Raw genomic sequence first — 14,461 nt, 5'->3', positions numbered from 1 at the left:
GTGTCATTTGCTGCTAATGAGTCTTCCTCCGATACTGATGCCATGTTCTTCTTCATATAATCTAGCTTCTCGGATTGCTGGATTAGCATAAACATGGTGAAAAATACAACCCTAGGGTATACCATTCCAAATTTAAACCATTCAGTGTGCCTTGTTCTGTTTGAACAACTGTGTTTGGGTCTAGGTTTCTCATGAGTACAATTAAGTGTTCAGGAATACTCATTCTCCACAATGTGGTCCAAAGCTTGTCATGAACCACATAACCGAAAACCTTTGCGGAGTCAATAAAGGACAGGTAAAAACAACAACAACAAAACCAAGGGATACTGTGTAGTTAAAAATAAGGAGTGGTATACATCAGGATTATATTCTTTCAATATATTTATTCAATTTGTATGCTGAGCAAATCTTTGAGAAGCTGGACTATATAAAGGACAACACAACATCAGGAGTGGAGGAAGACTCATTAGCAACTTGCTACATGTAGATGATACAACAATGCTTACTGCAAGCAAAGAGGACTTGATGCATTTACTGATGAAGATTGAATATTACAACATTCAGTATGGATTGCACATCAACGTAAAGAATATGAAATTCCTCATAATAGGACCAATCAGCAACATCATGATAAATGAGAAAAGATTATAGTTATCAAGGAATTCATTTTACTTGACTCTGTAATCAATCTACTCAGCAGTCAAGAAGTTAAACAATATATTATACTAGGCAAAAGGTGCTCTGGTAGTGTAGTGGTTATGAATTGGGCTGCTAACCTCACGGTCAGCAGTTCGAAACTACCAGCAGTTCCATGGGAGAAAGATGAGGCTTTCTGCTCCTATAAAGATTTACAGCATTGGAAACCCTGTACATGGTTGCTATGGGTTGGAACTGACTCGACGACACTTAACAACATCAACAAAAATACTAGGCAAATCTTCTGCAAAATAACTCTTTAAAGATGCTACTTTGAGGAATAAGCATCTGACCCAACCCATGGTATTTCCAATTACATCATATACATATGAAAGCTGGACAACAGAGAAGGAAGACCAGAGAAAAACTGGTACATTTGCTTTATGGTGTTGGTGAGGAATGTTAAATATACCATGAACTTCCAGATGAACAAACAAATCTGTGTTGGAAGAAATATAACCAGAATGTTCCTTAGCAGTTAGAATGACAAAACTTCATACTTTGGACAAGTCATCAGGAAGGACCAGTCCCTGAAGAAGTACATTGTGCTTTGCTCAGACATGAGGAAAACGCCAATGAGATGAATTGTTACATGCTGCAACAATGGGCTCAAAGATACCCATAATTGTGAGGACCTACCAGTGTTTCATTCTGTTGTAATAAAGTCGATATAAGTCAGAACTGATTTGAGGGCACCGGAGCTCTGGTAGCGTAGTGGTTACGAATCGGGCTGCGAACCTTAAGGTCAGCAGTTTGAAACTACCAGTCGCTCCGCGGGAGAAAGATGAGGCTTTCTACTCCTGTAAAGATTTACACCCTCGGAAACCCTGTACAGGGTCGCTATGGGTCGGAACCGACTCGATGGCACTTAACAACAACAACAACAACAATATCAACAACAACATGGTATGGTGCTGTAGGATAAGCACTGGATTGCTGACCACAAGGTTGATGGTTCAAGTCAACCAGCTGCTCCCTGGAAACCCTATACAGGGTTATTATGAGTTGGAACCAATTTGATGGCACTTAATGACAATAGCAAAGGTTGGAGGCAGAGAGGAAGGAAGCAGGTTATGGCTTAAGTACCACAGACCCTCATTGTTCTTGCCAAGTTTTAGTAGATTTTCTTGAATAAATGTTTCTTCATATGCTGCATGACCTTATAACAATTTTCAGAGAATTTAAATTACGTATATATATATATGCATACATATAATGTGGATAGTAGGATAAGGATTAGACTGCTAACCTCAAGGCTAGTAGTTCAAGAAAAAAATATATATCTAGGTGTTTCAATAACTTCGTGGCAAAATGAAATTAAAGCATAATGAAATTTTAAATAATTTTTTGAAGTCCCTCATATATCTTTTACCAGTTATGCTTGTTTTCACTGGGAAGCAGGTTCATACTGCCTTTCTGAATATGAAACCGTTACTTAGTTCCTAGACCCAAGTGTGGTATAGCTGCCTTATTAATTCAACCTTCAGGTAGATTCATTCACTGTGTAGTTCATTGGTGGGTTATGAAAGAGAAATAATGGAAAACCTCGATTTTACCAGGGACTAAAAAGAAAACTCTGAGTTAAAGTTAGGGGGGAAAGGCTGTCAGTACACAGAAGCTATTAAATTTATGTGGCGATCTGACTACATTTGTCAACTGTTCACGCTTGTCAACCTAATTTTGTTGTTGTTGGTAGGTGTCACTGAGTCCGTACCAACTCATAATGACCCCATGCACAACAGAACCAAACACTGCCTGGTCCTGGGCCAACCTCACAATTGCTGCCATGTTCCAGCACATTGCTGCCGCTGCTGTACCCATCCATCTCACTGGGGGTCTTCCTCTCCTTCTCCAACCCTCCACCTTACCAAACATGATATCCTTCTCTAGGAACTGGTCCCTCCTGACAACATGTCTGAAGTATGAGAGACGAAGTCTGGCCCTCCTGGCTTCCAAGGAGCACTCTGACTGTACTTCTTCCAACACAGACTGGTTTGTTCTTTTGGCAGCCCATGGTACTTTTCTTTTCTTTTACAGTTTAATTGCTCTATGCATTTATTATGAGCTAACACTAATGCAGAAACAGGAGACAAAAAGCTCTTGAACACTCTACATAGTAAGATGCATGGCAGGAAAAGAGTGACTGAGAAAGTAGCTTAGGCTCTTGGGAGATGCATTCCTGGGGGAGGCGGACCTCTCATTCCTGGAGGGGGAGTGCCTGTTTGGGTCCCTCAAGCTGGAGGAAGCCCAATCCGTGGGCCCATGGGTGGTCTACCAGGTGGAGGAACCATAATGCCTGGTTTTCTGTTTCAGTCAGTTTCCTCAACATTTCAATAGCGCTTTAACTGTCTCTTGGGGTCTCAGACAAGAATGCCTATCTCAGTTCAGCCTGGAAATCCACCACGGATACTTGTTGCTGCTGGGATCATCTTGGGTACAATTGACACTCTCGGTTTGAGGCTGTCCTTCTATGTTTGGCTTGGACTTCTACCTATGGCACGCGCTGTGCCGTAGTCTGTCTCAGATGTAAGTGGCCCCAGGCTCGCTCCACGTCGCCTCTGACTGCAGCTCACACTAACGCATGAACCGTGTCCTGTGACTGCTCCTCCTCTCCATGGCTGAGCCAGTGCGCCAGTCCATGGTACTTTTAATAAAGTCTCCTTCAACCCATAAATCCAATCATCAGTTCTTCTACGGTCTTCCTTATTCACTGTCCAACTTTCACATGTATACGAAGCTATTGAAAATACCATGACTTGGGTCAGGCGCACCTTAGTCCTCAAGCTGACATCTTTGCTCTTCAACACTTTAAATATGTCTTGTGCAGCAGATTTGCCTAATGCAATGTGTTTGGTTTCTTGACTGCTGTTTCCATGAGTGTTGATGGTTGATCTGAGCAAAATGAAGTCTTTGAGAATGTCTGTCAATCTTTTCTCCATTTTATATGGATGTTGTTTATTGTCAATCTAATAGTTTACTTCAAAGATGGCCACTAGTCACTAGAGGTCACTATGCATCAAAATCAAATTGATGGCTCTAACAATACCAACAACAATGGATTGAATTGTGTCTCCAAAACCTCTGAAAGTAATCCCATTTGGGAATAGGATTTCTGTGTTATACTAATGAGGTCATAATCAGTATAGGCTGTATGGTAAACCTAATGTTTTATGAGATTTAAACCTATTTTTTTTAGGTTTTAAAATCTAATTATTAATTAAGTTTCATAATTTTAACCTAAAATTTTATGAGATTTCTATTTTATGAGATTTATGAGAGCAGATTAGGACAGAGGCAAGAATGCTGCATGAAGATCACCAAGGAACAAAAGCTGAAAGATCAAGATTTACAGAGAAAGGGTTTCTCTGGCAGGTAACTTCTTTTTTCCTGAGCTGCTCTTAGAATTGTTTCCATGTCTTTGGTTTTGAAAAGTTTCGTTATAATGTGTCTTGGTGATTTTCTTTTGGAGTCTGTCCTGTTTGGAGTTTGTTCAACTTCTTGAATGCATATCTTCTAATCTATCATGATGATGATGCTGTTATTGTTATATGGGGTCCAAGGAGTGACTGGGGAACTACCGATCTTGTGGTTAAAACCGAACTTGCAGTCCAGCGGTTTATCCCACAGTGCCATACCAGGACTCCATCATGAAGTCAGAAAGATTTTTTCCAAAAATTCTTTGACAGTTTTATCTGTGGGTTTATGTGTGTGTGTGTCCTTCTGTTCTGGAATTTCAATCACACATAACTTATTCCTATTATAGAGTCCACACTTTGGTAGCGTAGTGGTTACGAATCATGCTGCTAACCAATACTACCAGCTGTTCCGCAGAAGAAAAATGAGGCTATCTGCTCCCGTAAAGATTTACAGCCTTGAAACCCTGTACAGGGTCGCTATGAGTCAGAACTGACTCCATGGCACATAACTACTGCCACCACATAAACTTGAGTCTTTCTTCAGATTTTCCCTTATTTTTTCTAGTTGTTCGTCTGTTATTGTTGTTAAATGCTTTCAAGTTGGTTATAACTCATAGTGACCCTGTATAGAGTTTCCTAGGCAATAAAACTTTACTGGAGCAGAAAGTTGCATCTTTCTCCCTTGGAGTGACTGGTAGATTCAAACTGATGACCTTATGGTTATTAGACCAATTCATAATCTACTATGCTACTAGGGCTGTTATAGTGATGGAGAAGCAACTGAACAAATATGTGTGTGTGTAGGGGGAGGTGGATAAGGAAGAAAACTTGCGATCTGTGCCAGTTGACCAGGAGCAGAATGACCATCTTAAATTTTTTGGCATCTTTGAAGGCAAGAGAGCAGTAGGTGGCACAGAGGCATACCACTTATTGGTAGAAAGAAAGGTGTGAATTTTTTTTTGTATTCCACATTACCCTTCTACATTCCTGTGTACATTCCCAGGCCAGCTCCTATACTCTGGGTGGTCGGAGCCACAGCTAAGGGAGTGGGGAACTAGCAGCACCAACCCCTGCACCTGAAATCAGGTGTAGCCTGCTCAGACCTGCAGGACCTCGCTGGACCTCTCACCCTCAGCTGCCCTCTGAAATCCAGTTGCTTTGGGGTTTGCAGCTCTGATCTTCCAGTTGCGTTGGCATCTGCGTGAACTACTTCTGGACTGGGTGCTTTTCAGCTTTTGTGCAACCATGACATGAACATCCTCGGCTGACAAGAGACCCTAGAATTTTGTTTTCTTTAGGTCTGGCACCTGTCCTGGGTTTTTTGTTTTGTTTTGTTTTGTTTTTTCCCTTTTATTGTTTTTGTTTGTTTATTCCTTCATCTGCTTCTTCTGCTATCTTGCTCTCTATCCTACCTCTGCTTTCATTTCTTCTTTTTTTCTCCTTCTCTTTTCCAACTGCTTTTTATTTCTTTCCATATTTTTTCTTTACTTAAGCCTGTTCCTGTGTTTAGCACTGCTTCTTTCTTTTTATTTTCTCCCTTTTATATCTTTTTTATTTTCCTCTAACTCTTTTTTCACTTTGGTTTTTATATTCTTTTTCTAGTTCTTCTCTGTTTTGTTTTGTTTTTGCTTTAGCATTTTCTTTGTTCACTGCTATTTGCTTGCTTGTTTGTTTTACTTTTCTCTCATGTGTGTGTTTTTTTCTTTTTGCCTCACCTGACAGGAGACAGCAATTGTGTCTGTTCAATCCAGCCATAACCTTACTCTCTGCAACCCCACAGAGCAAGAGCTAATACCAGGTGCTATACACTAGCTCAACAACAACCACCAAATCCATCTAAAGATGAACTGCATGAACAACTAACAGAGAATGGTGCACAAACTCATACCCTAAACACACCCACAAGGAGTCAGTTGGTGAGTGTCTAAGAATACGCCAACATACAATCATCAACATAATGTAAATAAAATAACAAATGTCTCGAAAGCAGCAATTTCTGTTTTCATGAAGAAACAAGACAGAGTAGGCTTAAAAAAGTGACTAAGAGGCAAAGCTACAAAGTGTTTTTTGAGGAAAAGAGGCATTCAAAATACCTAAAAAACAATTCAAGAGAATGATATTGAGGCATCTCCAAATGACTGACAATAAAGTCAAATAAAACAAGGAAGAATTCAGGAAAATGCTATAGGAACAATTAAACAGAATAGATAAAAGATTAGAGACAATACAAAACTTGAAAATAGAAATCCTGAAAATTAATCATGAGATTTCATAATTTGATAATACATTGAAAAGGCAAAGGAGTAGCTTCGAATAAATGAAAGCCAGAATTTGTGAACTTGAAGATAAATTTTTCAATGCTAGTAAGCTAAAGGACTAATCAGAAAAAATAATTTTAAAATCTGAAGAAAACCTAAGATTCATGTGGAATAACTTATGGGTGATCAGAATTCCAGAACAGGAAGAGGCAATGAAAAGCAAAGAAAAGTTCAGGCTTTGTGTTGTTGTTGTTAAGTGCTGTCAAGTTGGTTCCAACCCATAGCAACCCTGTATATGGTTTCCAAGGAGTGGCTGGTAAGCTTCAGCCGCTGCTCTTACGGATCAAACTGACTTTGCAGTCCAACGCATTAACCCACAGCACCACACCAGGGCTTTGTGAAAGGTCTTAAAAACAAAGAAATTTGTACCTCTTTTTCTGAACAAAGAAGGTCTACTGGAGATTTTTAATGGAGTGAAGGAGCTGTTGTGTGCTGTCAAGTCAGCCAACTCATGCTGACCCTGTGTAGGGTTTCCAAGGAGAGGCTGGTGGGTTTGTGCCTCCAACCTTGTGGTTAGTCCAGTGCTTATCCTACAGCACCACATCAGGACTCCAAGGCAGGTGAGAGGGCACCAGGATATGCACTGGGGAGAGGGGTGAGTGAAGGGGTGGCAGCCATTACATGCAGGCAGTGATGTATTAGGACAGTTGCTCTAGGGGACATGTAAATGGGTTGTTGTTGTTAAGTGCCGTCGAGTCTGTTCCGACCCATAGCGACCCTGTACAGGATTTCCAAGGGTGTAAATCTTTACGGGAATAGAAAGCCTCATCTTTCTCCCGCGGAGCGGCTGGTAGTTTCGAACCGCTGACCTTAAGGTTCGCAGCCCATTTCGTAACCACTAAATGGGTAGAAAGCAGAAAAGTAAGTTCTGAAGCAATTGTAGCAATCAAGGTACAAGTTAATGGGAGTCTGGATTTGACTTGATTTTGGCTGTCTTGCCTTGTGTTTTCCTGACTGGAGCTGGGAATGTCAAAGTCAGTGGGAATAGCCACTGATCCATTCATTCATGGGCAAGTAGATGCATGAGGACTTGGGGATGAACTTAAGTCAATTCAAGGATGGCCCCAAAGTGGGAAAAATGCTTGTCTGGTGATTTGAGGGGGCTCCGAAGGAGAAGATTTTTCATGTCAAGCCTATGTAGAAAGCATGGGTCTAAAACCAAAAGTCCATTCCAACACATGGTGATAAAAGTGAATGGCTAAGATTGCTTGAAAGTAAATAAAGAAACAATCTACTGGTATGGGTAGAGGGAGGAGGGCCGAGGGAGGGGGAAGATTATTCACAGGCTAGAGGGCAGACACATGTCAAGATGGGTGATAGGGCAAGCAACATACAATAAGGAGCAAAGATGAAGGTAGTGGGAGACACATGGAGGAATGCAATAGTTAAAGTAAATAGAAGTAAATACTGTTAACTGTTGGTACGTGGAGGGGAATGCAATTATTGTCATGAAGCAAAGTATGTGATTTGTTGAATGTAAAACTGATGATCTGCTCTGTAAACCTTCACTCAATTCCTAATAATAATTTTAAAAAACAAACAAACAAAGAGAATGGGCACGCAGTGTGAATAGCCAGGGTGAGGAGGAGGAGGGACTGCTGGTGCACGTGTCCCTGCAGCTGTCAGGGATGAGGTTACAGCCCATGGAGGAGAATGCAGAATTCCCCATCTCTTTCCCAGGACAGATGACCTTTCGAAATTAAACAAATCAATTCTGTGTCCTCAGAGGAAACATGTCTGACTGCCCTGACTCAATGGGCTCTATTGTTTCAGGCAAAGCCAGGTGATTCCATTCATCACCGCTATCCTCTCTAGGTTTTGTCTGGGATTGTGTCTCTGAAATCATGGTCTACGATCTGGATAAGACATTCCACTACATACAGTTTTTTTTTTTTTGGTTTTTTTTAAAGGTGAAGGTAGGGGGCAAATCAAAGAACCTTCTCCCTTAAGGGTAGAGAAAACATTCGGGCTATAGATTGTGTGTAGTGGGCTTTCTAGTACAAACAAAAGGTAAAACACTGAATAAGGAAGGCAGTAGTAGTGATAACAATTCACTTGCAGAATTACTATGGTGTTGTTGTTAAGTCCATCAAATCGGTTCTGACTCATAGTGACCCTGTATGTAGGGTTTCTGAGGCTGTAAATTTTTGTGGAAGCAGAAAGCCTATTTTCCTCCCACAGAGGTACTTCTTTGCACATGTTGTTGTTGTTAAGTGCCATCGAGTCGGTTCCGACCCATAGCGACCCTGTACAGGGTTTCCGAGGGTGTAAATCTTTATGAGAGTAGAAAGCCTCATCTTTCTCCCGCAGAGCAGCTGGTAGTTTCGAACCGCTGACCTTAAGGTTCGCAGCCCGATTCGTAACCACTACGCTACCAGACAGTACTCAAAGGTAGCAAAAAGTCAACAATAACAAATGTTTGTTATTGTTGTGTGCCATTGAGTCAGTTCAAACTGACCTTGAGGTTGAGTGCTTATCCTACAGTGCCACACCAGGAATCCAACAAATGTTTAGAAGTTTGAAAATACTTGTAACTAATCTATCAAAGAAAAACAGTGAAAATTAGAAGATACTTACAATTTTTTCCAAGATTAGAAAAATGCAACATGTCAGAAATAATTAAAATACTATTTGAATTGCTGATTTCTTACTTCTTGAGTAATCCCAGTATCTTCAAACCAAAAATATTCTTTAAAATTATTGTGCCTGTAGATATCTGCTGAAATTAGTGCAAGTGTTTTCTGAAAGAGAAGTCTCTCATAAAAGTTCCAAGGAACATGATATCACAGTCAAAGTTTTCAAACAAATAAAGAAGAAAACAAGTCTATTGAATAAGTCAACAAGGTTGAAAAAACAAAATCAAAAACAAAAAACAGATGAGATTCAACGCTTTTGCATATTGGAATTATTGTTGTTAAGTGCCATGGAGTTGGTTCCAACTTGTTGTGGTTGGGTGCCATTGAATCAGTACCGACTCATAGTGACACTATGTACAGAATGAAACACTGCCTGATCCTGGGCCAACCTCACAATCATTGCCACATTTGAGCCCATTGATGCTGCCACTTTGCCATTCCGACTCATAGCGACCCTGTACCAGGCTTCCCAAGAAGCAGCTGGTGGGTTTGAACCTCCAACCTTGTAGTTCGAAGTCGAGCGCTCATCCTACAGCACCACACCAGGAGTCTTGGAATTATTAGACACAGATTTTAAATAAGTATATTTCATATGTTTAAATGAAAGAAGGTATTTAACACGTGAATTATTTGAATAAAGAGAAATACTTTTTAAATGACAAAGTAGATCTGATAAAAACACCAAATGAAAGTTTGAAATGAAAAATAAAACTGGAATTTTGAGTCATAAAGAAAATTAAAATTTTCATAAGATCAAATATATAATTTGTTACTTTTAAGTTTCATTTTTTTCATCTAAATAATTTATCTAGAATTTATTTTCATACAGATAGTGAAATAAATAATCCAAGTTCATATTTTCCAGATGGTTACCCTATTATTCTAATGTTACTTATTGAACATATCATTTTCCCATACTGGTTGGAAAAACCAACTCTATCAAAAATAAACTTAACATATTTGCATATATTTCTAGAGTATTTATTCTGTTCCACAAATTTTTCTGTTCATGTGTTGGTGCCCAATTGTTTTAATTATTATGCTGATAATGCTTTTTAATATCTAGAAGCGTTAGTCTTCTCTTGCCTTTTTTCCCCTCCCAAAATAAGATGTTGGCATTTCTATTGAGAAAGTTCAATATAGATTTATTTAGAAAAGAATATTACCATAATCTTTTTTCTAAGAACAGGATGTCTTAATATTTATTCAAGTCTTTAAATGACCTTAGGTAGTGTCTCCAAGTTTTCTTCATATTCATCTTGCATATTCCTTAGGTTTATTCCTATATATGCTACCAGGTTTCTTATTGAAAATTGGATGTTTTCTTATATGAAACTTTCTAACTGATTGTTGCTTCTATAGGAGAACAATTACTGTTTGCAGTTTAATATTTTGTACTTAGTCAAATTACTAAATAACACTACTCTCTTGGTAATAGCTGTTCTTAGGTTTTTTCTTAGTTCATTTTCTTATGTTTTCTGGAATGATATCCTGTCATCTACCATTAATATGCTGAGCAAATAATATGAGAAGCTGAGTTCTATGAACAAAAACGTGGCATCAGGATTGGAGGAAGACTCATTAACAACCTGCGATATGCAGATGATACAACCTTGCTTGCTGAAAGTGAAGAGGATTTAAAACATTTACTGATGAAGATCAAAGAGCACAGCCTTCGATATGGATTACATCTCAATGTCAAGAAAACAAAAGTCCTCAACACTGGACCCATAAACAACATTCTTATCAACGGAGAAAAGATTGAAGTTGTCAAGGACTTCATTCTTCTTGGATCAACTATCAACACTCACGGAAACAGTAGTCAAGAGATCAGACAATATATTGCATTAGGCAAAAATGCTGCACAGGAACTTTTTACAGTGTTGAAGAGCAAAGATGTCAGCTTGAGGACTAAGGTGCATCTGACCCAAGCCATGGTATTTTCAATAACCTCATATGGATGTGATAGCTGGACAGTGAATAAGGAAAACTGTAGAAGAATTGATGCCTTTGAGTTATGGTGTTGGAGGAGAATACTGAAAGTGCCATGGGCTGCCAAAAGAACCAATAGATCTGTTTTGGAAGAAGTGCAGCCAGAGTGCTCCTTAGAGGCCAAGATGGCCAAACTTCGTCTCTCATACTTTGGACATATTGTCAGGAGGAACCAGTTGCTGGAGAAGGATATTGTGTTTGGTATGATGGAGAGTCAGAGAAAAAGAGGAAACCCCCAACGAGATGGATTGGCCAGGTGGCAGCACTGATGGACTGAAGTGTGGCAACAGTAGTGAGGTTGGCCCAGGATCGGACATTGTTTCGTTCTGCTGTGCATAAGGTTGCTATGAGTTGATGCTGACTCGATGGTACCTAACAACAACAACCACAACCATTAATTATCCACCATTCGTCTGTCAGTTTGTCGTACTGTGGTGGCTCGCATATTGCTGTGATGCTGGAAGGTATGCCACTGGTATTTTAAATACCAGCAGGGCGACTCACGGTGGATAGGTTTCAGCTGAGCTTCCAGACTAAGACAAACTAGGCAAAATGGGAAGCGGACTACTTTTAAATGTTTAGCCCCTGAATACCTGATGTAATAGCAGGGAACATTTTTAGATACAGCACTGGAAGATGAATATATTATGAACAGCACCAGAATATTGTCATATGGAGTTCCAGAAGATAAGCCCCTCAGATTGGAAGACACTGAAAATATGACTGGGGAAGAGCTGCCTCCTCAAAGTAGAATTGACCATAATGATGTATGTCATTGATTTCAATTCCTCCAAAGTTGCACTAATCATTCTACTTCTTCCCTGTGTTTTCCATTTCCATATCTCCTTCTATTATAAATAACCCTCCTGCTTTCTAAACTTTGTCCGTGGATAAATACTGCCCCTTTGATCTCAAATGATTGTTTATTCTAAGAACTTCTAGTCTGGAGCTGAAAGCACACCTGTCTTAATTTTCAGTCAAACAATGGTGGTGGTGTTGTTAAGTGCCTTTGAGTCAGTTCCAACTCATAGCAATCCTGTATAGGATTTTCAAGAAGCAGCTGGTGGGTTTGAACTAACGACCTGTGGTTCAAAGTCCAGTGCTGATCCTACAGTGCCACACCAGAAGTCCAGTCAAACAATGGTGATGGTGTGCCATGGAGTTGGTTCTGACTTATAACGACCCTGCATAGGGTTACAGAGGCTGTAAATCTTTGTGGAAACAAATAGCCTCATCTTTCTCCCACGGAACAACTGGTAGTTTTGAACTGCTGACCCTGAGGTTAGCAGCCCTACTTGTAAGCACTACACTACCACAGTAGACTGGTCTGTAAAGGGGACAATAACATTAGGGAGGAAACATTCCTTAGAAGAATCAACCAGTGGAGATCTAAGAAATATATAACACCCTAGTATTATTGTTCATCTTTACAGACCTGTGTGTGGTTTGTATGAAGAGTGACCCACAGGAGTGAGTTCTGCTCTGGGCCTGAAGCATAATGAAGGGCCATGATCTCCTGAGTTCCAGCACTCTCTATCTGACCAATAACCTGGTCACTTTTATGCTTTCAAGTTTTTTGCCACATTTTTTTCACACTTTATCAGGATCCTCTATTGTCATCTCTTTCAGAGCAATTGGTAATGGTAGTCAGATACATTCTTCTTTCCCTGGACATGGAAAGACCAATAGTTGCTCCTTAGATGACTGTTCATAAGCTTTAAAGATCCCAGTCACTAGTCACCAAAATAGAATGTAGAACATTGCCTTTGTGGACTATGTTATGCCAATTGACCTTGGTGTCCCCTAAGCCCCCAGGTCCAGCAACTCAGACCCCCATTGTGTCTGGTTATGGCTAAGAATCTTCCATAACTTTGCCCCTGTATGCTCTATTATATTCCTGGATATATTTGCAGCATAAACATAAGTAGAAATACCCTCTGTCAAATCTATATATATTCATGATTATAGTCACACATCTGCTCATCTTATATGTCTATCTGTACAACCATCCACTCGTTGTTGTTGTTAAGTGCTGTTGAGTCGTTTCCTACCTGTAGCAACCCTGTATAGGGTTTCCAAACAGCAGCTGGTGTGCCTGACATGCCAACCTTGCAGTTCATATGGCTTTACAGTCTGGCACAGTAACCCACAGCACCACATCAGGACTCTGTTATTGCAGAATTGAGCCAGAAGTTAATGTAGCCTCTTCTACACACTTTTGATTTTTTTTTTTTTTTTTTGCTGGAATGTATGCTTAAAATTCTTATTTATTTATTTTTAAAGTCAGCAATGCTTTTTTTAATTCAATTAGCATTTTAGAGATGGTACATTTTATGGTCGAGAGGAAATGAGACATTGAAGGACAGAGATGGAAGGGGTGTTAGGCAGTGAAGTTGCTGGAAACAATGGCACATTCAGTCCCTCAGAGGAGAAACAAAAAAAAAAAAATAAATCACTCTGGCAAGAAATAATCACATGCTATTTCCAATAGATTTTGCAATCTTAATTAACGTATATTAATAGAATTTCCAATTTAAAAAGGCTCTCAACAATTTTAAAGATAATTGATCCAACAGATAATTACAGTAACAAACATTCAATAGCAGACACTGTTGTAGTAATTTTTAGAGTACTAGGGTCTGAAAATTAAATATTTTTCTTCAATTTATATATTGAAGACTTCTAGTGTGGCTCTGTAGGATCAGCACTGGACTGCAAATCACAAGGTCGGCAGTTCAAACCTATCAGCTGCTCTTTTTGTTTTCCAAGGGCCGCTATGAGTCAGAATTGACTCGATGGCACTTAACAACAACATACATATATTTATGCTGTGGAGTATATTCTACATGTGAGGTTGCCAAATGTAGGAGTCAATGACAACTACTTTTAGTTTACTGAAAGTACATTACACCCTTCACTACAAAGAACTCCTTGGAACTTGGTCATTCTCTTCAAATCAACCAGGGTGGGGAAGGGGTGCCACCACATAAGGTCACATGTTTCCGGAGTATCCACCTTCTTCATTACACCAACAGCCTCTCTTCTAACACCCAAGCAGCTGTCTCTGACCACCTATAGTTTTTAGTACCTATAATAATTTTTTAACAGTTTCATTGAGCTCTAATTGACATACAATAATGCACATATTTAAAATGCAATTCACCTATGAAACCATCACCACAATTACCTAATTAAGCATATCAATAATATTGAAGTCTCCTTCTTCACTTACCTCCCTTTTGTCTCTTCATACTGCCTACCTCACTCCCAAGTAACTGCTTGCCTGTGTTGTGTCATTATAGACTAATTTGCATTTTTGGGGAGTTTTACATAAATGCAATCATCCTCTTCATTGCCTGGCTTTTTTTCATCCAGCATCATTATTTTTAGATTCATTCATGCA

General features: G+C 39.5%; 1 pseudogene; it reads right to left on the bottom strand.

The window, feature by feature from the left end:
* Window positions 1–3,037: 3,037 nt before the first annotated feature.
* LOC102824416 lies at window positions 3,038–5,359 on the bottom strand (annotated as a pseudogene).
* Between the last annotated feature and the right edge of the window lie 9,102 nt (window positions 5,360–14,461).

The sequence above is a fragment of the Chrysochloris asiatica genome, unplaced genomic scaffold (assembly GCF_000296735.1).
Source record: "Chrysochloris asiatica unplaced genomic scaffold, ChrAsi1.0 scaffold00024, whole genome shotgun sequence".
Classification (NCBI taxonomy): Eukaryota; Metazoa; Chordata; class Mammalia; order Afrosoricida; family Chrysochloridae; genus Chrysochloris; species Chrysochloris asiatica.
This window is presented reverse-complemented; position numbering and strand designations above follow the sequence as displayed.